Below are 25,461 nucleotides of genomic sequence, written 5' to 3'. Positions count from 1 at the left end.
GTCCTTGGAAAAACAGCTGTCCATGGACAAATATAATTAGCCATGCCTAAATTTGTCCCCTCTACCACATGCCTCCCTCCAGTGGAGTGGTTCACTTTCACTCTTCCAACTAACTCCTCTCAATAAATTAAGACTCTGCTTTCACTCAGCTGGTTTTCAGTGAAACCATAGCATCTTTGTTGCAATCTAGCCACGAGTGTACAGGTCTCCAATGATCAGTGTCTGACACTGGCACATTTTGAAACGAGGTCACAGGTGAGAAGTACCCCGCAGGTGTGCAAGTTCACATGCGCAGAATCCACGGCTGCAGGGTATGTTGTGCGCCTGCATGGGCATGTAACAACAAAAACAACCGCATTGTGTCGTGCTACTTAACCTGAGTTTAACACAAAGTCTGATAAGGAATACATGTGTGTTACATGAGCACAGATTACTGGAGACAGATTACTGTTTGCTAAATGAAATGGAAACCAGTGAGGTAGAAGCTAAGAGTCAAAAGCGCCTGCGTGTTTGGACGATACGCTAAAATCACAACGCTGAATAGTGCCCTGGTATGATAACAACTGATTCAATGTGTCCTGGTGGCACTTTCCCCCAATCAATATCTGAAAATCATCAGCAGTTTCATGTAAACATAACCTAAATCATTTTTAAGAAACTGCTTGTTTTATTCACTCAGGCTATCTTCATCATCTGGGATCAAGACACAAGCAAAAATAAATAGATCTGATTTGTAAGTAAACAAATACTTCAAGCACAGCCTGATATCTTCATTAAGCAGCAGATGTTTTGTGCAGCTCCTTTGACCTTGTTTTACTTTTATGGGCAGATTAGATGGATGATTTCTGAAGCCTGAGAAAGATAAAAATGCTTAGAATTTTTTCCTACTTTGCAGTTCCTTTTCCTGAATTAATACTTGGCAGCTTCCTGTAGTTTCGCCCACTCCATCCTCTTAGTTTCACCCACTCCATCCTCTGTCCTGTGAGAAATCCTGAATGCCTCTCTGTATTTGCTTTCCCAAGCTGTAGCCCTCATGTCTGAAGTTGAACAGCCACTGAGTGCTTTATTTTAGTCAGTCACGTAGTTAGCTGTAAAATGTCTTTTTCCTTCCTTTTCTTTCGGGCATCACCACAAGCTTGGGGTTTTACATAAAAATGATCATAAGTGTTGATTCTCTTCCTGACAATGGAAATTAGATTTTGAATTATCTGTCACATGTAGCTTTTTTGCTTTCAAGTTTATATTTTGTTAGCTCGTCTTATGTTTGTGATTTTTTCTTCTAAGCATTGAAAACCCATCTCTAAACTCTATTGTGGTGTTTGGAAAAAAATAAAACAAAAACAGATGTCCATGATATTATTTCAGTTATTCCCTACGAGAGGGCAGTAAGGCTTCCATACAGTAGTATGGGAGCCTTACTGCTTCTATACAGTAGTATCTTCATGTGATATGCAATCCTAAAAAAGCAGGTGGGCTTGTCAGCAACCGACCAATCGGCGGTCGCAATTTGTCCTGAAGTAAACGCCCCTTACAGGGAGGAACTGCATTTTTGACAGTGTTGGGGTTTATCACAACCAGATCATTTAGACGCAGAAATAGAGCTTGTTCTATTTCTAAAACCCAAAAGGAGTTTAGAAAAATGTAAAAGGTGGGGTAAATGCCTGCAGCTGACCTCATGAACAACTCCATCCTGCAGTGATAGACAGAAACACATGTTCTTATGAAGGTTTTTGTCATCATTAATGATTAAATCAAAGATAAATCTGTGAACCTGGGTTCAAAACAATAAATGTGTGCTGTGGCTACACATTTTTCGCCTGCTGGCCCGTGTTTGCCGTAAGTGTGCTCTACTTCCGCGTGGGGATGGTGCGATCTTGCTTTAGCGTCACGGCATTCACCTGGGTCAACGCAATGTTTCACGCATAAAAATGAACATGGCATCAAAGTTTACACAAATATACACTAATATTTTATCTGTCTTGAGAATGTGAGGCAAACCTTTGCAGCCAACAAACTACAAAACTCACGTAAATACATTGAAATGTTACTCTAATAGGTTATTTAACTCAACGAGAATCAAAGTCAATCCTTATTCATGATTTTAATCTTTTGTTGTCTATACTTAATGAAATAGAACCACATTTCGCCTCGTACCTCACCTAACACAGAAGCAGGGACAGGGCAGCTGCACTCTATTTCATGAAAATTGTGATGTGTAAGAGAACAGCATGGAGCCACACGTGTGAGCTTCGTTTTATACATTCAAATCTTTTTGTGTGCTGCTTTTTTAAAAATTTGTTTCTGTACCAAATTTTAGTATGAAGCCTAGGTACTCTTTCATGTATGACGACACCGCAGATGTCAAAACAACCCCATGCATGGTTTAACTCCTATAATGCTTGTCAAATAACAGATAGTTGGTAGTCTAATATCCTTTTATTTAGTTGATTTAACGCAGAAGTGGTCATTGGGTGTTACATGACCGGCTACACAGACAGGGATGCAAACCAAACTTGTAATTTTATCAAAAATCTTTTGATGAAAGACGACGGTGATGGAAGATTGACTTTCACTTACTTCATAAAGTAAAAGAACTCAACCCTTCCGGGTTAGCCCAGCTCACCCAGCTGGTGTGCTGGAGGAAAGCACACCCAGCACATCCTTCCTTTACAAGGAAGGATGTAAAGGAATGTGCTTTCCTCCAGCAGGTGTGCTGCTGGTCATCCAGCACATTCTTCATCCTTCCTTTACAAGGAAGGATGAAAAGGATGAAAAGGCATTCTTCCTTTTCAGGAATTATTTATATATATATATTTATAATCGGTATCATCACTGCAGAGCCGTTCTGGAGCAATCCCACTTTCTTGTGTCACTTCTCTGCTGTGAACCTCAGTGCAACAAGACGAACATGCATGAAATGAGAGATCCCATGACAAAGCCAGTGATAAAAAGGATGGGTGGTGTTATATAATGTAGTTCTCAATTTCCAAAATTATCTTCCCCTCCTTTGTTCTTCCACTTTGTCTGCCTTAACTGGTGCTCCTGCTGTAACTTGAGTGAGAAATTTGACTAAATAGGTTTCAGAATTAAATCTGCATGTTTTGTGTGTTTGCATAGCCACAATTGATACATGCTGACAAAATGCATGCATAGGTATGGCCATATTTCCATTAATATAGCTGGTATTTCAAGGAGTTATAGTCTGCCTGGGTGAATTATTTTGAAAATATGTTTTGCTGTACTCATGCGTTTTCCTGTTTGAGCGGTCTACCTCAAACAGATCTTTGAAGATTGACGCCACACTTACTGTGGAATTTTGGCCGATGGTTCTGTGGAAGAAGTGCGGTAAACGCTGTTTTTGACTCTGTTTGCATTTTTATCAATAAGCAGTTTAAATTAGTGAGAGACTCTCTGTTCCTGTTCCAGACATTCTCTGAAATGTTTTCTCATGCTGTAATGCTCACAAGATCCAAAATTTCAGTCAAAGGCAGTAAATCAAATGAATGGGTTGAGAATAGGTGTGTATGGGGACAGGAAACCAACAGCAGGACTGGAAACCACTCGGTCCCAGTCAAGTGAGGACAGAGAAACTGGTTAGTGGCTTGTAACATTCTTGGTATCAAACAGCTCAGAGAAGAAAGTCCCCAACCTTCTTAAAAAAACAAAACAATCTCACTCCCTTCTCCCAAAAAACACAGAAATGGAGACAGGATCTCGGTTCCTTAGTGAGAGTGTGGTGAGGTGTTGTCTCTGGGGGTGTTTGTTGTCATGAACACTGGTAGCACAGTGGTCTGGCTGCAGGAATCAACCCAAGGGAAGACAGGACTCTGAGGTCAAGAGGCTGAGGCAGGGTCAGAACCAGGGAGGCAGAAGCAGACAAACTTGTATGGGGGTCAGACAGGAATCAGGAGTTAGGGCACATAAACAGGTCAGGCACGCAAAGGCAATCTCAGGCAGACAAATCCAGGGACGAAGCAGAGAGCAAGGGGCAGAAACAGGGTCGTGTCCAGAAAACAGAAGCCAGTGACGAGGGCAAGACAGGGAAATCCAAGAGAGAGAGAAAAAAACAAACGTAGTCATGATCGTGGGGAAGCAAAGGAGGAAACACTGGATATTTACTCACACTAAAGGCTTTCAAAAATCTGGCACCGTCTGCCTGCCTGGCTGCTGAATATAATTACTGGTGAACAGGTGGATGACATGAGCCTGATTGTACTGCAGCAGAGCAGCATGCGGGTGGATTTGATTAACTTTGTTTGCAGAGGTGAAGGCTGAGGAGGAAAACAGAGCAGGCAGATGGGCCAGAATCATAACACAGGCTTTGTATCTAGTCTGTTCTAACCCATTTCATGAATCAATGTCAGCGATTATTTTCTCACACTACAGATTGGATTGCTTACTTCAATCCAATCTGTTTTTGTTGGATTTGTGGCATGCAGTATGAATGATTAATGGTGGGAGGTTCAGTTATGAAGGTTCCCGACACCAATAGTGACGGGTATGCTGGGACAGCTGTTGCTGACAGCCGAGAAGAAACAGTATTATTATATCACTAGTGGGGGTGTAGAAGTTTTACTAGATGAAGTGGAGGATAAACACCAGAGGGAGGAAGAGAGATTTGAGGTGAATGGTTCATGTGGACGGTTGGAGAAGAACAGCGACTGTGTTGCTGTGATGCGGCGACGAGGGTTGGACAAACAGGTTGCACAGGGAAGGAGAGGTCTGAGGAGCAAGAAGGTTGCCATTCATGGGAAGTAGATACAGGATCTAATATTTCAGTCATTGGTTGTGGTTTTGAATCCTGAGTAGGAAACTTTGAATCAGCTCCAGGGGTGTTACGACTAAATAAATATCTAGTTAGTTGGCTCGAGATCAAAACAAATACAGGAGACCATGCAGTGGCTAAGATGCAGAAAATGAATATTAACAAAAAATACAATGGATTGTGCATGAGGAAGGGTGCTGAAGCGTGACAGCAGAGCACCACAAGCGTCAACAGATGCAGTGGACACAGAAAGTGACTAAGTTTAAGTATTCTGTGCTCCAAATTAACAGATCAGCAACACCTGTAAAGGGGAGGAGCACAGAGGCAGACAACAAAAACACCTGCAACCCAGCTCATCGGGCCCAGGGCCGTAATACTTCCACCCTTAAAAAGAGGGCCTTAAAGGGGAACCTTTAAAACTCTAAAATTAACAAATACAAATTTAAAATGTTAGGGCTGGCAGTACATTACCCAAGAGTTGTATTCAGGATATCGTGACCGCCGTCATGTGATTTGTGTGGAATCTCCAGGCCATAGGTTACTGTTTCCACCGCATCCGGTCACTGGTTAGGAAGACTTGCTAAAGAATAGTAGAGCATGTTCTTATTCCTTCAACACCTTCAAAGTACCTTAAGAGAAGAAAACCACTTATGAAAACACACGAGTGACCTACCACAGGTTCACAACAGTCAAATCACAACGGATTCACTCAGTTACCACTCGCAAAAGCAATAACCAGTAATCCAACCAAATCTGAACTGTTGTCACCCAACAAATGGTTCATTACCACAAAATGTTGCCAGACAAGTCAGGTAAGCATATGTGACCAACACAATATGGAGAGCGACACCCACAACATGATCATGGTCCAGCACCATACTAAAAGTCACTGCTGTCCTACAGCCAGCAACACCAACAGGTTAACCAAAAGTGAGTCAGCATCTCGACAACACCAAAAGGTCACATCACTGCTTTACAAAAGTTTCCAGAATTCTCATGACATACAACCAATAAAACATGGAGAGTCAAACCCACAACACAACTCCAGCATCAAGGGATCCAAACCAACGTGGGCTAACTCCTTCACCAGAACGGTAATTTCACAGGCACAACAAGGCTCAAAGCCCACTTTTTCCACTCGACTTGAAGCTCGAACAAGAAGTTTGTTTGCTGCCGCTTGGACAAACCATGATGTAATTACATCATGGGCTTTAGCATAGCCGAATGCTAACAAGCTAGCTATTCAATGCTAAAGCGCTCAAACAATAGTGTAACCCAGTCAAAAACAGCAAGAGAAAGTCAAATTTTCATCTGCTGACCCTGGACAGTGGATAATTTGACTAGCCAAAAAAAACCAAGGTTACATAAAATAAGTTTAAATGAGTTAACCTTGACTGACTTAAACACATTTTGTCCAGTATAATAAATACAATCAATACAATCAGTGAAAACAAAACAAATTACAACACAATCATAAAAAAATTATAAGAAATAATTAAAACTACATTAATAAATATCTTTTAAATGATTATCATAAGCAAGGATTTCTTTTGCTAGATAGGTAAATATTCTATGTACATTTTGTCTTAAACCTAAGTGGAAATACTGGAACTTAAATAGAACAGCGACTTTTCTTTATGCGCTTTTATGCTGACTGACCCAAGATCACTTAAAAATCAAGCACATAAACTATCAAAGTTGTCTAAGTAATTTTGGTTATTATTATTTTTTTTCCAGTATTGGGTTATGAAGCATGCCTGGTATTTCATCACTTGACTCTTCTCCACAGCAACACACCCACATTTCAAGCTTGCGATGCATGACTTACTGGAAATTATACAGCTCAAAGAGCTGAGGGAAGCCGACTGAATCAAAGCCATTTATAACCCGTGTAAATAAATGAAAGAATTTCATTGGGGCATGGCAGAGCAGCAGTACAATTCTAACGTGTGATTGAAGAATGGTGCAAAAATGATGCACAGGTTTTAGCATGTTTTGCAAAAAAAAAAAAAAGAAAAAAAAAAGTGTGGCTTATATTTGTTTTGCAAGTTTTTGGAATCATGCTGTCATTAGTAAAGCAAGTTTCTGGCCCACGAGAGAGAAACTCTCGGGAGACGATAGCATTTCCAAAACCTTGCTGATATACAGCTCATGTTCAAAAACTCGACACAATTTTACAATTGTAAAATTGTGAAATGTTTCCATTAAATCAGAAGTGTAATTAAAATCATGAATAAGTTTGTAAACGTGATAAGTCATTATATGGTCAATGGAAACAGAGCTACAAATCAAAGTTCAACAGATTTATTGCAATACAAACTTCCACGCAATGAAGGTTTTACTGCGTGGGTGGAAGAAGAGTGAAGCCTAAAAGCGATAGATTATGGGGAAGTGAGAATCCGCGACAGATCTAATTAGTCTGAGGTCAATGATCGAAGCAGGAAGGTGCAGAGGTGAGGACTCGAGTCACATGACTTGGACTCGAGTCAGACTCGAGTCGTTAAAATCACGACTTGAGACTTGACTTGAAAAAATGCTCAAAGACTCGGACTTGACTTTGACTTTCATGCCATTGACTTGGGACTTGACTCGACTTGAAGCTGTTTACTTGAAAAGACTTGATATTTTTTACTCAAAGTCTTAAAATTTAAAACACATTATTTATAAAGTGGCGTCATTAATTAATGTCACTCATTCCGTATCAATATGCGCAGACCGTCACTATGGTTTTCTTCTCTCCTTATGTATGTATGTGTACGTAGCTGCAGCACAACCAATCAAATTAACAGGATTTGGACGTTTAATAAAACGCGGCACAGCTACAGAGCTCAGGGAACGAAATACGAAATAACCGCTCGAATATGCTTCCGCGAGTAATTTCTTTTGGCTACGTAGGTTATGAACTTTCGACTAAAAAACGAACTGCAACTTGTAAAACATGCAAGAAGAGAATATCGGATGGAGATGCCACGACGTCCAACTTTGTCCGGCATTTGAAGCTTCACAAAGATCGGTAGGTGGCGCTTTTCTTTTGCTGTAAGATAGCTGACTTTAGCTAACTTCGTGTTAGCATGTGTACTCCGGGTTAAATTGGTGATTATTTACCATAAATCCGGTCCTTCAAATGCCTCCACAAATAATGTGCACCGTGTTAGCTCAGGAAGCCGGTGGATAGTGAGCGGGGCTCCGTAACAGAAAGCAGATTCTGGACCTGAACACAGGGAACAGAGTCTCTCTGTCCCATCATGATGATGAGCCGGGTCTAGTATCATCTAAGGATGGTTGGTGTATTTGAAGACATCTACGTTGGGAAATTATATTGACAATATATTGTTTTGACAGGTCAGAGAAAAGAGGAAAAAACTGCTGTTATGGTTCTTTGTATTGTGCTGTGGAAATGTCAGCATTTTCCTCTTTTTTTATTGAATATCAAGTTTAACAGAACTGGGCAATAAAGTGGTCCAATTTAAAGATGTTTTTTATACTTTGTTTTCAGCTACACATGTTCTATCATTTGAGATAAATACATATTTTAAAACGAACAAATGGTCTATTATTTGAATTTTATGTATAATTGCAAATAAAAAAAAAAAATAAATAAAAACGACTCGAAATGACTTGAAATTAAAAGTTCCTGACTTGAGACTTGACTCGACTTTTGCTTGTCTTTACTTGAGACTTGACTCGGACTTGAGGACAAAGACTTGAGACTTACTTGAGACTTGCAACACAGTGACTTGGTCACACCTCTGGGAAGGTGTGAGGAGGGTTTGGGATCTTGGTTTGTGTGGTGAGCTGGGTCACAGAACGGAGGTAGCAGTGGCAGTGGTTAAATGTTCCTTGATGAAGGAAGTAGTCTCGGCAGTTACAGCTCAAGATTGTTTGAGCAGAGAATTCAGGAAGCGTCACTGAGGAGCAGATCCATGGAAGACCACTAATTACATGCATTTAGGTGTTCACATTCAGTGCTTCTCAATTCCAGTCCTCAGGCTCCCCTGATCTGCATGTTTTAGATGTGCCTCTGTTCCAGAACAGCTGATCCAAATGATTGCATGACCTCTTCTGCAGCCATCAAGTACTGCAGAAGCCTGTTAGTCACCCACAGATTCAATCCAGGTGTGTGGCAGAAACATGCAGGGCAGAGGGCGGGGGGGACTGAGGACCGGAATTGAAAAACACTGGATTAATTCCTGTTTTGCATCATTTCCAGGCCACTAAACAAGATGAATGTTACAAGACTGCTTGATGGGGTCGTTTGTGTTTGGCCTCTGTCTTCCTGGATCTCAAAATAAGATGCGACGTCTTCCTGTAACCTCAAATGTCATCAAATCGTATTTTATTCCATCAACTCTTTAAGAACCCTTTTAACCCATTACCGAATTATTGTTTCCACATTTGAAATCCAGATTATTTTTTTGGTCAGCGGTAGGGTCAGAAGTGCCTGCCTGTTAACCCAGCACTAATTTAAACCCAGGTGTTTTGTTTTCCCAGATATAGTCTCTACCCTTACTTGTGTTACATCTGAATTCAGAGAGCAGATAGTAGGAATGCCTCACGGTGTGAGGAATTGTTTATTTTCCTTTGGTGACATGAACTATTTCTATGTATACACAAAATATTTTATGCTTTTCTGTGGGTTGCCACAAGGCAGATGTGGCTACTATCCGGTAGCTTCCCATCGTCAGCTTGTGAATGTGTGCATGAATGGGTGAATATGCTTTGGGTTCCTCTGGACTTGACAAAATGCGATCTATGCAAGAAGAAGCAACTTACAGAATACCGTCCCTTTAAGATGGATGGGAAACTCATGCTAGGAAAAGGTTGAATGGACACATCAATTGTCAAGTTATTCAAAGTTTAAATCTGATTAATCACATGCTTGCTGAGAATTAATCACCAATAATTAATTGTTAAAAAAATGTAGTTAATAAGAGTTCTAAATGGTCTTATTAGGGCTGTCAATTGACTGAAATATGATGCAACAGGCAAAACATGAATCATTTCTCTCTTCTTTGATGCTTTTGTATTTGTCACTGCTCATGTTTTATGTTTGTTCATGGCAGCTTAGTGTTGCTTCAGTTGTGAAGCAACATGGTAAAAGGATGGTAAAACCATCCTTTTACTATGTAAAAGGATGGTTTACTACATTGTTTTGACAAGAACAGCAAAATAATGTAGGGGTTCTTCCTGTGCTCCGAGCGTCACAGAGCACCGCAGAGTAGGCGGAGAGGAGACAGAGTGGAGCTGTGTTCAGAGATTACTTTTTTAAGAAACTGAAAATTAGCCTCATTATCAATTTCCCCTCTGGGATCAATAATAAAGCATATTCTCTTCTAGAGAAACAGATGAAGCAGCAAAGTGAATTTTGCTCAAACTTCAGCAGGCGTTGAATAAGTGCAGTATCAAGCTGAGTAGGTCTACTGGATGAAGAGTCTGATGTCTGGTTCTTTAGGTTCTGACGGGTCTGCGGTTCCTCTCCTGATCCATTCTGTCTGAGATCAAACAACCCACTGAATGTCACCGACACATTTATTTTAATGCCCCTATTAAACTTCACTGTGATTGTTTAGCCAGTCTTCCCACCACCGTCTGTATTTTTGCCAGAGGTTTTATTTCTAAGGACGGTGTTTTATCGGGTGGACATTTTAAAAAGACACTGGTTGATAGCAGCACACTGTGGCTGCGTAGTGTCCGGCTCTAGGTAACCATGACAACAGCATCAGTTCGTGGGGTCCTATTTAGGTCCCGCAACGACAATTTAGCTGACCCTAATATTTCCCGTGTTTTGTTTTGGTCATTATTATTAATTACCCTTATTGTTGAGATGTGTGTGATAGGTGTGTCTATCAGACATTATAGCAATTCGGAAAAATCGAGTCCAGTATTGCAGTGGTCCCCAACCTTTTTATTATCGCGGACCGGTCAAGACTTGGCAATTTGCTGCGGCCCGGGGGAGGAATCGTCAGATAATGCTTCTGTATGTTGGTGTTCTAGCTAAAGCCTTATTTCTTTTTTTTTTTTTTTGCCCCGATTTTCCCTTTATGACAATCTTACAACGTCCTGCAGTGAGTGCTGTGTTGAATATGCCTGAAATATTCAACATTGTCTTGGCCCGATTATCGCAGTCTGTGGGGTTTTTCCTGACTGAACTCAGCCTGTTGAATGTGACAGGTAGCCAATCAGAAAGCGCGGTGACGTAAGAATGGAGAGGAATCCCAAACAGCTGACTTAGAGCAACTGAGAGTCCAGTGGACATCGGAGGTGATATGTGGAAATGTTTATTACTATATGTAAAGGTCATTTTTATACATGTTTATTATATGTGGTTATGTTTATTCAGTTAAATTGTTAACTATGAAAAAACATAACTCAACTCCAAATCATAGAGCAGCAAATAGAGCGGCTGCTCCCGCCGTCTTTTATCAAACAGCTTTTCTTTTTGCGTCTTTTATCGCTTAAAATGAGCCACAAACTATCACTGCTGCTTCTACGTCGTCATCCGTGTTTGATTATTCTAAATTCATGTATGGTATGTTGGGGGGGTTTACTGGATTTTCTTCTGGAATCGGGATGTTCGTGAGTGGAATCGGTTCTGTGGTGTGTTGCTCCTGCCATGTAGCTGGACACACGAACAGACCGAACCTGTTGGACTTTTATAGGCTCTGTGGTCCCTGAGGTTTGGAAAATCGGCCCACAATCCTAAATCGTGCCCCAGACCTAAAACTCACAAGCTCTACTCCTCTCATCTCCTCTGGACCACTGCCCTAAGTGTTGCTTATACACAGGATACTTGGTCTAGTGGAAAAGCGGTTTGAAGCCTCATTAACAAGCCGGTCACCATATTATGCAGAACTTGGAAATTGTGGAAATCCCCTACCGGGATAAATCCATTCTCCTGTCTCTTCTCTGGGCCTTTTCTCCTTCGCAAAGAAACTTTCCAAAGAATCTGTTCTGTTTCTGACTCACTTTGCTGCTTGTGGCTCAATGTTGGCGCACAAGTCGTAACCGAGGGAAGCCGGTTAAAGGATATTCGAAATAAAAGATCCTCCAGACTCAAATAATACATAAAACTGAAATATTTAATTATTTCTTGCGCGGCCCGGTACCAATTGGTCCACGGTCCGGTACCGGTCCGCGGCCCGGGGGTTGAGGACCAATGCCCGACAACAACCGCCTGTCATTTTAGGCTAGCTTAAGCTAACCTGAATATTTCAACTCTCTTGTTGATACACTAACATTTCTTACCTTCTGTCTTTCAACCACTTTGAAAAGCTTTCCTTCGTCTCTCCAACATCTTTATCCTTCCCCCTCTTCCGTTTTCTACGGAGCCCCTAAGGGGACATGGAGAGAAAAAAAAAGGAAAGAAATCCCGACTTATTATCTCGAGATCCCGACTTATTATCTCGAGATCCCGACTTATTATCTCGAGATCCCGACATCAGTACATAACGACCTAATCACAGTGATGGAGGACACCCACCCATGATTTTTATTTCGAGCTTGGGCTTGAGTATAAACACATTAAATCAGTGCTTGACAGCAGACATGGATTTAGTATTAGTGAGAGACATCTGAAGAGAGTTTTCAGAGCGCGGGGACTCATTCGGCGCAAGTCCTTTTCCGACTTGGCAGTTTTGGTAGAATTCATTAATAACCAGCTACAGTCCTCTGGACAGCTTCACGGTTACCGATGGATGTACGCTAAATTGCATGTGCATGATATCCTCCTCTGGGACATCTCTGGACCGCAGAAAATGATATAAGTTGTCCTCCATAATCAATGTAGAAACACTCCCCCACGTTTACCGCATAAAAACATGCCTTTCCCCCCAAAAAAAGTAACTCGCGATTTTTCAGAAATGTCGCGGGATCTTGAGATAATAAGTCGGGATAATAAGTCGGGATCTCGAGATAATAAGTCGGGATCTCGAGATAATAAGTCGGGATAATAAGTCGGGATCTCGAGATAATAAGTCGGGATCTCGGGATCTCGAGATAATAAGTCGGGATCTCGAGATAATAAGTCGGGATAATAAGTCGGGATCTCGAGATAATAAGTCGGGATCTCGGGATCTCGAGATAATAAGTCGGGATCTCGAGATAATAAGTCGGGATTTCTTTCCTTTTTTTTTTCCTCTCCATGTCCCCTTAGGGGCTCCGTAGTTTTCTGTTTTGTGCCCCGGAGTTTTTTCTGCGCCCCATCTTTAGCTCCCTGTTGTCGAGGCATTACTACAAATTTAAAAGAAAAAAAAACGCGCCTCAGCAGTTTCTCGAAGGGCCGCTGCCCAAGCTGCCTGTATGGGAGCGGAGAGCGGCTAGTCAGTGCTGTTCCTCTGTTATTGATCATTTCAATAACAGTGGAAACAAACAGCTGTTAAGTACTGTAATAGAGTGGTTTGTTGCCCCTAGTGGTAGAAATACAGATATACCTGTTCTAGGTATAGTTCTTAGTAGGCCAACTTATTAGGTTGGGTTAGCCAGAAAAAACTGTACTGAAGTAGCTGTTCAGTTCCTGCGTTCCACCATTAAAAGACTTCGTCTCCACATTCCGTCTGCTTGTTCTTTCCAACCCCAGAATATCACAAATACATAAAATGCTGACTAGAAAAAAAAAAAAATTCCCCGCATCGTTTTTGCGCCCCCTCTCGTGCAGCGCCCCTATGTAGGGTGACCATATTTTACTTTGGGAAAACCCGGACAACCTGCAGGCGGTGTGTGTGTCGGGGGTTTGGGGGGGGACCGGACCACAACACGTTGGAGCGGGGGTGGGGGTGGGTGCTGGGAAAGCCAGGAGAACCTTCAGCGGAGGGTGCGGGGGGTGCTTGAGAGAAAGTCTAAAAGCGGGAAAACTACATAAATGTGCGCTTTCTGATTAAGAACAGGGCTGCCCGCACTGACGCGGCTCAGGGATTACGTAATTTGCAGTTGACCAAAATCCCGGACGATTTTTAAATTCTCCCCGGACATCTTTTTAGGTCTGAAAAGTAGGACATGTCCGGGAAAAAGAGGACGTCTGGTCACCCTACCCCTATGCGTTGCATAACTGCATAGCCACCTGTTGCCACTGCTTGACCACTAGGGTGGTCATCTCCCAGGTGACTGAGATTGGGACATGACTTCCTCCTATTATTACTGACTAAAAGTACTAGTGCCCACATAATTAATGTGGAACACATTTTTGTAGTGTATGTCATGCACTTTTCCACTAGATAGCCTCTAACCAGTACTGTCTGATCCACCCGGGCCAGATGAATTTTCCATCAGTAAATCCTGGCTGTTCTCAGATTTTTGTAACTACTCCACGTCTAGCTTTTATTGAGAGCCGACCGCATTCATTGATTTAAAACATTCTAGTTTAGCTGTGGGCTGCTGACATGCCATCTGCTCTCGGGGAGCTGCTCAGTGCGGAGGAGCACGTATGAGTTTAATCAAGAGCATGTGTTAAGTTTTGCAGTGTAATGACCATGAGAGAAATGGTGAAGCTGAGGTCAGCTTTCTGACGGAGCTGCTGGTTTGAGTGGAAAGTTGAGCACACCTGCTGCGAGCTCCAGTGCCGAAGGAACAGAGCGCATAATGTACTGTTGCGATTTCTTGTTCACTACTCATATTTGCAATGAAACACACATCTTTTCGTTAGATAGCTGTGTTCGCTTTATTGCTAACGTTCAGGTTACAAACTTCTTCACTTCCATTGGACAGTGGACAACAGCAGTACAACATGCACATAAACAGAAAGTGACAGGATACAGAACTTGCCACTGTACCTTTCAAAGTAAATTAGAAAACATGAACACATAACACAAGATAACTCAAAGATAAGTTAAGATGAGAACATATTCTAACATGTACAGTCATGGCCAAAAGTATTGAGAATGACACAAATATTATATTTTCACATGATCTTCTGCCCTCTGGTTTTCATGTGTGTATGTCAGATGTTGTCATCACATACAGAAATACAATTGCAATCATATTATGAGTAACAAAAGCTTTTAATGACAGTTAGAATGAGTTAATGCAGCAAGTCAATATTTGCAGTGTTGACCCCTCTTCTTCAGGACCTCTGCAATTCTCCCTGGCATGCTCTCAATCAATTTCTGGACCAAATCCTGACTGATAGCAGTCCATTCTTGCACAATCAATGCTTGCATTTTGTCAGAATTCCTAGGTTTTCGTTTGTCCACCCGTCTCTTGATGATTGACCACAAGTTTTCAATGGGATTAAGATCAGGGGAGTTTCCAGGCCATGGACCCAAAATCTCTATGTTTTGTTCCCTGAGCCAGTTAGATATCACCTTTGCTTTATGGCAAGGTGCTCCATCATGCTGGAAAAGGCATTGTTCATCACCAAACTGCTCTTGGACGGTTGGGAGAAGTTGCTCTCGGAGGACATTCTGGTACCATTCTTTATTCATGGCTGTGTTTTTAGGTAAGACTGTGAGAGAGCCGACTCCCTTGGCTGAGAAGCAACCCCACACATGAATGGTTTCAGGATGCTTTACAGTTGGCATGAGACAAGACTGGTGGTAGCGCTCACCTTGTCTTCTCCGAACAAGCTGTTTTCCAGATGTCCCAAACAATCGGAAAGGGGATTCATCAGAGAAAATGACTTTACCCCAGTCCTCAGCAGTCCACTCCCTGTACCTTTTGCAGAATATCAGTCTGTCCCTGATGTTTTTCTTGGAGAGAAGTGGCTTCTTTACTGCCCTCCTTGAGACCAGGCCTTGCTCCAAGAGTCTCCGCCTCACAGTGTGTGCAGATGCACTCACACCTGCCTGCTGCCATTCCTGAGCAAGCTCTGCACTGCTGGTAGCCCGATCCGGCAGCTGAAACACTTTTAAGAGACGGTCCTGGCGCTTGCTGGTCTTTCTTGGGCGCCCTGGAGCCTTTCTGGCAACAATGGAACCTCTCTCCTTGAAGTTCTTGATGATGCGATAGATTGTTGACTGAGGTGCAATCTTTCTAGCTGCGATTCTCTGTCCTGGTAGGCCATTTTTGTGCAGTGCAATGATGACTGCACGTGTTTCTTTCGAGATAACCATGGTTCACAGAAGAGAAACAATGATGCCAAGCACCAGCCTCTTTTTAAAGTGTCCAGTGGTGTCATTCTTACTTAATCATGACAGATTGATCTCCAGCTCTGTCCCCATCACCACCCACACCTGTGTTAATGGAGCAATCACTGAAACAATGTTAGCTGGTCCTTTTAAGGCAGGGCTGCAATGAAGTTGAAATGTGTTTTGGGGGATAAAGTTCATTTTCTAGGCAAATATTGACTTTGCAATTAATTGCTGTTACACTGATCACTTTTTATAACATTCTGGAGTATATGCAAATTGCTGTTATAAAAACTGAAGCAGTAGACTTTGTAAATATTAACATTTGAATCATTCTCAAAACATTTGGTCATGACTGTAGAAGCTCATTACTGAACCACACAGCAACTGGTTTGATCCAGTGCGCTGCTGGCAAGCGTTTAAATTGGAAAGCTCACAATTTGCCCTGTGTGAGCTTAACTGCTGAATATGACTAAAAAATCACAGGGGAGACTTTGAGACGGACAAACGGTGAGCTGTTGCGTTTGGGAGTAGGTGAAAGGTGAGGTCTTAGCAAGCTTCGGGGGACGAGGACTGGAGAAGACTGCTTTAAACCAGAATACAACACCAGACTAAACTAAAAAGCCTGAAAGTCTGGAGTTGCTGTACAGCACACCCATTCAGACGGAGTGCTGGGAATGCAGTGTCTGGGGGTGGTCTAGAGGAACTTGGCAAGTGAACAGTAAAGGGTTCCAAAAGCCATTAAACTGGGATCTGCTATTGGTCAAATGCTCTAAACATCCGATGTAACATGAGAAATATCAGCATGATTGAGACAAAAAAAATCTATTGAGTCATGCAGTAGCCTATACGTTGGCCTGTTTCCACATCCTCCAACCACATCTTTTACGTCAGCGCTTGCAAGTCCTGGTTCTCAAGACACACAGCTTTGTTTAGACAATTCCCTCCTTTGATGGAGCCGATTCAAATAATTGCAATTCAGCAGATGCCTGTTCATCTGCCATCAAATAACGTTATCTGGGCTGGACCAAGAAACACAGGCAGGATGTGTTAGGGAATGAGAACTATAAAACTTTGTTTTACTTAATGAAGATGTGGTCTATGCTGCTTCTTATGGCCCGCCCTCCTCCTTGTTCAGACTTTGTTCCAATCAAACCATTTTTCTGCACAGAAACAGAGCAGCCAGTGGAGACCTGCTGAGTACAATGAAGTGCTGCACAAATGCATTGAACATTGCAAGACTTCAGCGTGACTGAAGGTATTAGTCTTTCTGAAGCTACGTCCACACAGCGTAGATGTGGATGCTCAATTCAGATTTTTTCTGAAAATGGATGTTTTTTTGTGCGTGTGTGACCGGTGCACCCCTGCGTTGTGTGTGTTATGTGGTGATCGGACAAAACATCAAGTCTGGGTTTGGAGGCGGTCTCCGTTTATTCAATCTGTCAATCGGGAGATATTAGCGTTAGCACATAGCATGTGCTCCAGTTCTCCAACCCGATCTGTACAAAATAGTAATGTTAACGTGCATCAAATGTTATAAAGGCGTAATAGCAACTCAAATGAAAATATCCAAACACCTAACATTAATACAGAAGGAAAAATAAACATTTGAACAACATAAGTGAAAGGATTACAATGGATTATAAAACTTGCCTTTTCCCAGTGGAACGAGTAACAAAAGGGAAGAGGAAATTAACAACTTAATATTTATAATGGTCCTGGAGGACCCCGAACAAACGAAGAAGAAAGTAGGGCGGAGCTGGAGGACCAAACCCCTTATAGCAGGCACAGAGGATCGCAAAGACAGACAAGTATAAGAGGACAAATAAATTAAAGAAAACATTTTGTGAAAATATACAACTAACAATATAGACCCAGTTACACATGTAATCATTAATACCAATTAAACTATCACAATCAGAGTTCTGTGTGCATGATTTATGAGCCCAAAGTGACCCATGTGCGCAGAAGAAAAGCGCAGAAGTCACCCAGTAGAGCTGTTCATAAAACTTGACATCTGTTATCGATTTGTTGAATAATGGGAGCTGACAGCATTGCTACAAGATCATAACATGATGAAGTAAGCAAAGAAAAAAGCACAACTAACAGCAATGGCCTTTTGTGGAGCTTTGACTCCAAATTCTGTTGAGATGACTGTTGCATAGTTTCAACTAGGAGTTGTTACAGGATGTTATTGCTCTCCACTGACGCAGACATTTATTATAATTTCAAAATGTCAAGGAACAATCTTGCTTTAATCTACCAGCGCTTCTCCTCAGTAAAGTCTTCAAAGGATAGTGACATCGGATGACGAAACAGATGCATAAAATGTGACATTCTTAACTGCAGGCACAATTATCCATCCAATCGTTTTCTAACACCCTTGTCCCTCGTGGGGTCAGGAGAGTGCTGGTGCCTATCTCCAGCGAACGTTTCGGGCGAGAGGCGGGGTACACCCTGGACAGGTCGCGAGTCCATCGTAGACTTTGAAAAGTATTAAGATACGTATCTGATTTAATACCACATATGGATACGTCACAAACTGTATTTTTCCTTGCTGGGTAAATATGGGCTGCCGTTTGTACAGTTAGACAGAAAAACCTGCAGTATTTTGGTTTATTTTGCTTGTCATACGAGAAAATGTAGATCCAAAGTGACAACACTGGCACGGCTTCCTTTAGACGGGCTGTTTAGTTAATGCCGTGAAAACTGTAGACTGTAGAAAACTGCTTCTTGGGAGGTCCTTAACAAATATTCCACTCTAAATTAAAATCTGAAATAATTAAAACACCATGACTAATAAATTTACAAAACATTACAACAGAATTACAAACTACCTGTACAGCTACAGAAGTCACAAGGCTGCTGCACGTAGCTTGGTTCCAGGCATCTGTGCGTTTTCAAAAGGTTTCACAAACCAGAACTCTACACATTTGATTTCATCTTTAGTTCATTCACTCAATAATAAATACAAAGAGTTCTTGTAATGACTAAAGGAAATCATGAATGAAAGGGAGGAAAAAGAAGTCTAATCGTGTAATATCTGCCCCTACTCTGCACCAACCTTTGATTTTTGCCACCTTCTAAGAAGGACAATTTGATAATATTGCAATTAGATTCAACTGTGTCCCCCTAGGCTATTTATATCTCCTTGATACAACATCTGATCTTCACCAAATCAGACAGCTGATCCTAAACGCTGCTGCTCAAATTCTCAGAAAAACCAGGAAGATAGAGCATATCAGCCCAGTTCTAAAATCCATACCCTGGCTTCTCATGGCTCAGAAAATAGACTTTAAAATACTGTTGTTACTTTTATAAATTGCTGAACAGCACAGCAAAAAAATACATTAAAGATCTGCTGTTGTTGTATCAACCTTCCAGACCTCTCGGGTCTTCTGGTTCTGGTCTGCACTGCATCACCAGGAACCATAACCAAATTGGGAGAAGCAGCATTCAGGTTCTATGTGATCCACAAACCTGGGACAAACTTTCAGAAAACTGCAAAACAGCTGAAACACTGTTTTTGCTCTAAATCAATACTAAAAAAACACCTTAGAGTTGCTTTTCAACCGTAATAAATAGAACAGTGACCAACATATTTGTGGCGTTTGAGTGATTTTAATGATGGCACTTGACCAAATACAATGTCTGTTACGGATTTTCATAATTGGTGACTGTATGAGGTTATGATGTTTTTATGTCAAGCCTTTTGAACTGCCTTGTTGCTGACGTGTGCAACACAGATAAGCCTGACTAAAATGTGGGAGTGGTGCTGGGGCTGTCGCCACACGGTCAGATTGGCGCTGAACTGCAAGGGCTGTCCACTCATGCTTGCAGCTACAAATGTTATTGCAGTCTTATCAGTCAAAAATAGATGTTTCCCTGAAAATAAAAAAAAAAGTCCATGAGATTATATTCAGAAAGGATTTTTTAAAATTGATTATTTTAGTTGCCTCTGCGGTGAATTCTTCACGTAAAGTCTGTAATGTCTGTCCATGGCAAAATGAAGGACTGACTTCAAACTTTTCTGTCGTTTTTTTTTTTTTTAAAAAGGTCAAATACGGAAAATATTCCATTAACGTGAGCCCTGGCGCTCACACAGATTCACACACATTTCTACTGAGCTGTGGAGACTGCGTGCTGTGGACTCCTACAGTTTCATTCAGAGTTGTGTCTTCCCCAAACCTTGTTCATCCAAAGTTTCATAGTTAGTTTTGTGGTTTCCCTTTTCTCTAGTGCTTGGATTAGTTTTTAGTCATCATGACTCCCTTGGATTCTGACTGTGGTTGGATTGTGTGGTCTCCCTCTTGCTCTCTGGGACTGAGTGTGGTCGAACACACGCCACTGGCTTGTGGTTCTCACCGTGGTAAAATTACTTTACCATGGTGAGTTGTGTGCCATGGTTACAGTAAATTTTACCTCTAGATCCTGGGTTGTTGCAGGACTTGGCCGTGAATTGTCCGTCTCCAAACGAAGTTGGTCAAGGGAGCGCTGTATGACGTACCAAACACATAATGGGCCTTAAAGAGCTCATCAAGAGCTAAAACTGAACATGTTGCCTTACATGGAATAGCATAGTTGTCAATCACAATGAAGAATGTGTGAAAACTGCTTTGGATGGATCCCTGGGCAAGGAGGTAGGGCTGGGTACGCTGCGTGATTTTCTCAAGATGCTGCTGTACACTGGTTCCAACCTACATTAAAAAAATTAATAAAAACATGACAAAGGTATTTAGTGACAAATTTCTGAATGAAGATCAGACAGAATCAAATTTTGAATTGTACAAATGAAGAGACTGAATTATGAATTTTTATCTTTAAACAACTGTTTAGCAGTACCTTTAGAAATCTGTTGAGGTGATCCACTGCTTGAGATGCAGACATCTTACCCGGCCTCTTTCGTCCTTGTGCAGATGGTGGTAAGCAAAATAGCAGACATGTCACTATCCCAACCTACAGACCAACAGCTTCCGGTTACCATCATCCCACTAATATAAGAATTTGTCACAATTACCTAGAGGACCAACATACCATTCTCAGCTTCAGCAGCCAACTCTGCATTCCGCAATAAATCCAAGAGCTCAGTGGTGGGTACCAGGCCATGGCTTTCCTTTATAACCTTGGATTTGAGATTGGTGGGCCACTTCTCCAAAAATTTGTTGGCAGTGCCTTCGCCAAACAGGAGTCTGAAATCTTGTTCTATCTGAAATGCATAAATAAAAGCATTTCACACAGTGATAAGAGGGTAAATGGCCTGCACTTGTACAGTGCTTTTTGAAGTCCAGAGGACCCCAAAGTGATTTACACCCCATTTTAGTCATTCACACGCTGATGCTGGTGAGCTACATTGTAGCCACAGTTGCACAAGGGAAGACTGACATAAGTAATGCTGCCCTGTGCTTGTGCAACCAGGCCTCCTGAACACCACCAGCGGGCAAGGCAGGTGAAGTGTCTTTCCCAAGGACATAACAATTTAGAAAGAGTTGGGGTTCAAACTGGTAATACACAGGTTACAGGACAAACTCCTATGACTGTTGAATATTGTAGTAGTGTAAGAGATAAAGCCGTCTTACCAGTCCTGGTGTGTCCAGAAACCGTGGAAAGACAGAGAACACATTTGCTGCTTTCTTTTCATCATTGACCATTGAATGACGGTAATGGAAGTTAGTCTTCATCTTCTCACAGACAGTGTCATCATCAGCAGAGTGTTTCAAAACAGCAATAGCTGCTTCCACTTCCTCATCTCACAGCACTTTGTCAGCAGTGAAAACCATGGATTGACCATGGCCTTGTCTGTTTCTAACTCCCAGCCACAGATTTTACATTACTTTACATATACTCACTATTGAGAAAACTTACTTTTGGGAGATTTGCCACCTGAGGCACTCCTTTCCTCTGCAGTTTTTCTTTGAATGGTCTTTAAACGCCATGCAATGTATCCTGAACAGCTCTCTGGATCATAGTAATACTCCTATGTCAATAAATACAAGCAGACTTACCATTCCATAAACATCTTTGAAGGTAAATATATATGCTTAATGTTGCTAAGACCCTTTTACTTACATATCCATAGGCCTGTCGTGATAAACGATAAATCAATTAATCGTAAGATAAATTAAAACTATCGACGTCATTTTAATTATCGGCATTATCGTCTCTTCCGGCCTTTTTCTCTTTCTGTTAATGACACTGAATGAAAAAAGGCTCAACTCCGATGTTCTCCACTGACTCTTCCCTTCCTCATTTCCTTAGTGTAAAGCCCAGCGCACACGACACGATCTTAGAGCTGTCGGCCGATTGTCGGTCCATTTTCAAAACCTGACAGACCACACATTAGCCGACAGAAATCCTAGGTATAACGGTTCTTTCGGGTTCGTTCCTGCCGTGTGGTGTCCAACAATGGGCACAAAATAATGGCTACAAGTTCAGTGAACTAATTTTAAAACCAGGCATTAATCAATGCTTTACTACAATCTACCTGCAATGCATGTGGCTAGTGTCAGCGTAAAGTCCTGACTGAATGAAAATCATTATAACCTGTTTATGTCACGTTAACGAAGAACAGCTGAAAAGTTACCGGGTTTATCAACTGCGGTAGCAATTTCGCTCCAACTCCTCCTCTTGTCATTTCTATATTCTTTGCATGTTGAATAAACATTAATGTTGTTTTCACATATCATCTCCGATGTCCGCTGGACTTCGAGTTGCGCCGTTTCCCCTCCGTAATTTCCCCTCAGAAAGCTCGGAGGGGAATCCCGCTTTCTGATTGGCTACCTGTCACATTCAACAGTTGTAGTTAAAGCTCCCAGTCGGGGAAAAAACCCTGATTTGGATCGGAGCTGCAACGACGATCTACCGTAACACACCACACAATCTTAGAAAGACCAACGATCTAAGATTGTCGTAAGGGGAAAAATAGGAGCAAAAAATCGTGTAATGTGAACTATTGCATCAGGTAGTCGATGTGCCCATCTTCTCTATTTAAATCTAATGATTACTGAAGGGCAACATAATATACAGACTTCATAATCTGCCCTCTTTTGGTTGAATGCAGTATTTATTTCCACTTTGGCTTTATGTTGTTTAGTTTTTATTCAAGTACATTTTTTATTAATGGAGACTGAGAATCCATTTTTTTTTTTGTTTTTGGTTGTTTTGTTTATTTTGTTTATCAGTTCCAGTGTTTAGTGTTCTTTTGAAAATAAAGTGTATCTATCTTTGGCAGGAAATCGCATGCATTATTACGTCATTTCCATTAAATCAGTGTAAAAAGGTCTTCAAACAATATTATCGTTTATCGCAATAATTTTTGAGACAATTAATCGCTCAGCAAAATTTGCTATCGTGACAGGCCTACATATCCATGTTTTGAAAACGGGTCCTCCAGATAGGGAAATAGGGCAACGAACCCCTGAGCATACATCACTCTGACACCTTTAGGAGGGTATGATCTGATATGTGATCAAACAATGAGTCACTAAACTGATGTTTGAAAAAATAATGAAGAACAATTCAAAACCAAAATGTTTCCTTATAGTCTAAGTGTATGATTCTTACCCATGTGCTTCTGTCATTGCAGCTGTAAGGATGTTTATCATCTGTCTTCTGGTTGCATCTGCCAAGCATTTAGTTCTTGCATCATATGCTCACCACCAGGCTTTGTTGTTGAGACTCTTTCAATCAACTTCAATTTCAAAGAAAAATTTTTTAAAAACTCTTCAACCACTAAACCTATAAAGTACATAAACAATGCTAAATTAAATGTAATAGCTTACTGCTTGCGGCACATAATTTATGTGACATGGCCTTTTAGGTTGGCTTCCTTAAGCAGTGGTTTCTTCTTCTGATGGGTCACACATTGTGAAATTCAGAATAATAGTATCATCAGATGTGACTGAAGATGAAGATGGTAAAACAGCACCTGCACCTGTTTAGGAGAACTCTAATGCTCCCAAACCAGCTTCTAAAATAATTATAAATACATCGATGAATTGTTAGTGATTACCAGGATAATCTTTGTTGCTCAACATAAATCAAAAGGTTCCAGGTGACTGATTCACTTTTTCTTCAAAAACATCTACATCTTCTGTGTCAGACTGGTCATATACCTTCAGATCTTGCTGTCTGCCTTCTGGAATGTTGAATTTCAGGCACACTAAAGCAGAAAGAAATATTAAAGAAGTGAAAATGAAAATATTTACTGCTGATAAACAAAGGGTGGAATAAGTAGAGTAACCCAACTAATTTTACAAAATGCCAGTGAGTTCAATCCAGTACAACATTTTAATACATGTTAAAGCAAAGAAAAAATTACTTAATGCAAGATGGGTTTCTTATGTAAGAAAAAAAGTAGTGAGATTATTTTACTAACCTTCTCTCACGAATGCATCAAATGTTAGGCCAGAAAGTTTCACGTACTTCTGCTCCCCACCAAACAAAACCATGGTCTGTAAGAAAAAAAAGAATAACGAAAATAAACAACCATGACAGACACATTTTAATAGTTAATAAATGTGTTTCAAAGTAAATGCCATTTGAAAACTGAGTTTATATTCCCGATACACTTGAACATAAGCAATATGGCGCCTGTTAGCCGCTACATCCATGGTGCTAACCATGCTAACGTGACTCAGTGGGTGCTACGACCCCGAAGTACCCACGGAATCTGGGCCTATGGCATAAGGCACAGTGATTAATACTATTACAATTTATAACAGTTACGTATTCTTACCTTGACAGCCTTCAGAAAAAAACTGAGTAAATATTGTGAGGTGGACAACGTGTCTAGCATAGGGCTAACCCTCGGCTCTCGTCCTACACAATGCAACTTTCTCCCGCTGCCCTGAATGTGAACAACAGAATAAAACGATACAAAAATGAGGAGACATGAAGGTTTTTTTTTCACCACTAACAAACTAAACCATGGTGCCAAAACCATTTGCTACGCTAGTACTCACGCATAATAGTTGCGAACATATTTAACGGATAACAACAGAAGCTATAACATAATTCTTCAGTACAATTAATATCAAAATAAGTTACCAACACCGGATTGTTAAAAGTTACTTACCTTTTCTGTAGCACAACTCCGTTCAGAATCCAAAATGGAAACAGCCTCACGAACTTCAGAAAACTGGTGCTTCGTCTCCTTTCTTCCTCCTCTCCTCCTCCTCCTCCTCTTGCCAAAAATCTTTACTGGCGCATTATTGACACTTGACGGAGTCAAAAGTTTCACTGCGTGAATGTAGCATTTTACTCTGACTTTTAACTCCAATGTCAGAGCCGATTTACACTCCATATAGTTATAAATACTCTATTTAGATTAAATTAGGTTAACACTGAAATATTAACACCACATTTTTTACTGTGGCGCATGCCGCTTCCTCCTGCTCAAACAGTTGTTTGGTCCCCGCCCTTCTGCTCCATGTCTTTTCCAGCTGGGTTGTCCTTTTTCTAATATTTCTGCATGTTCATTTGCTGCTCCCCCCTCTCCTTAACGTCATAGTGCTCCCGATACCCGCACAGCTTGTGGACCTTTCATTTTTGCCATTCCAGTTACCAGCAGCCGCTTTATGGTATTTCCGAAAGGCCTCGGTAACTGGGCCTGGTGCCTGTACAATCACAGGAAGCTCAGAA

General features: G+C 41.3%; 1 long non-coding RNA gene across 7 annotated transcripts; it reads right to left on the bottom strand.

The window, feature by feature from the left end:
• Nucleotides 1–18,557: 18,557 nt before the first annotated feature.
• On the bottom strand, nucleotides 18,558–25,197 carry LOC114161401 (uncharacterized). Of its 7 annotated transcripts, none has more exons than XR_003599012.1 (12): nucleotides 24,896–25,197; nucleotides 24,197–24,667; nucleotides 23,831–23,980; nucleotides 23,601–23,746; nucleotides 23,383–23,509; nucleotides 23,183–23,276; nucleotides 21,665–21,796; nucleotides 21,399–21,618; nucleotides 20,857–21,028; nucleotides 20,665–20,778; nucleotides 20,245–20,519; nucleotides 18,558–19,707 (listed from the first exon to the last, which is right to left on the bottom strand). It is a non-coding gene; the product is annotated as an uncharacterized LOC114161401 (long non-coding RNA). The 7 variants fall into 7 exon arrangements; XR_003599013.1 differs by having other exon boundaries at nucleotides 21,681–21,796; XR_003599011.1 differs by having other exon boundaries at nucleotides 21,399–21,796; nucleotides 24,197–24,272; nucleotides 24,557–24,667.
• Between the last annotated feature and the right edge of the window lie 264 nt (nucleotides 25,198–25,461).

Source organism: Xiphophorus couchianus, chromosome 18 (genome assembly GCF_001444195.1).
Source record: "Xiphophorus couchianus chromosome 18, X_couchianus-1.0, whole genome shotgun sequence".
NCBI lineage: Eukaryota > Metazoa > Chordata > Actinopteri > Cyprinodontiformes > Poeciliidae > Xiphophorus > Xiphophorus couchianus.
Note: the sequence above shows the minus strand (reverse complement) of the source record. Positions and strands in the feature narration are given on the sequence as shown.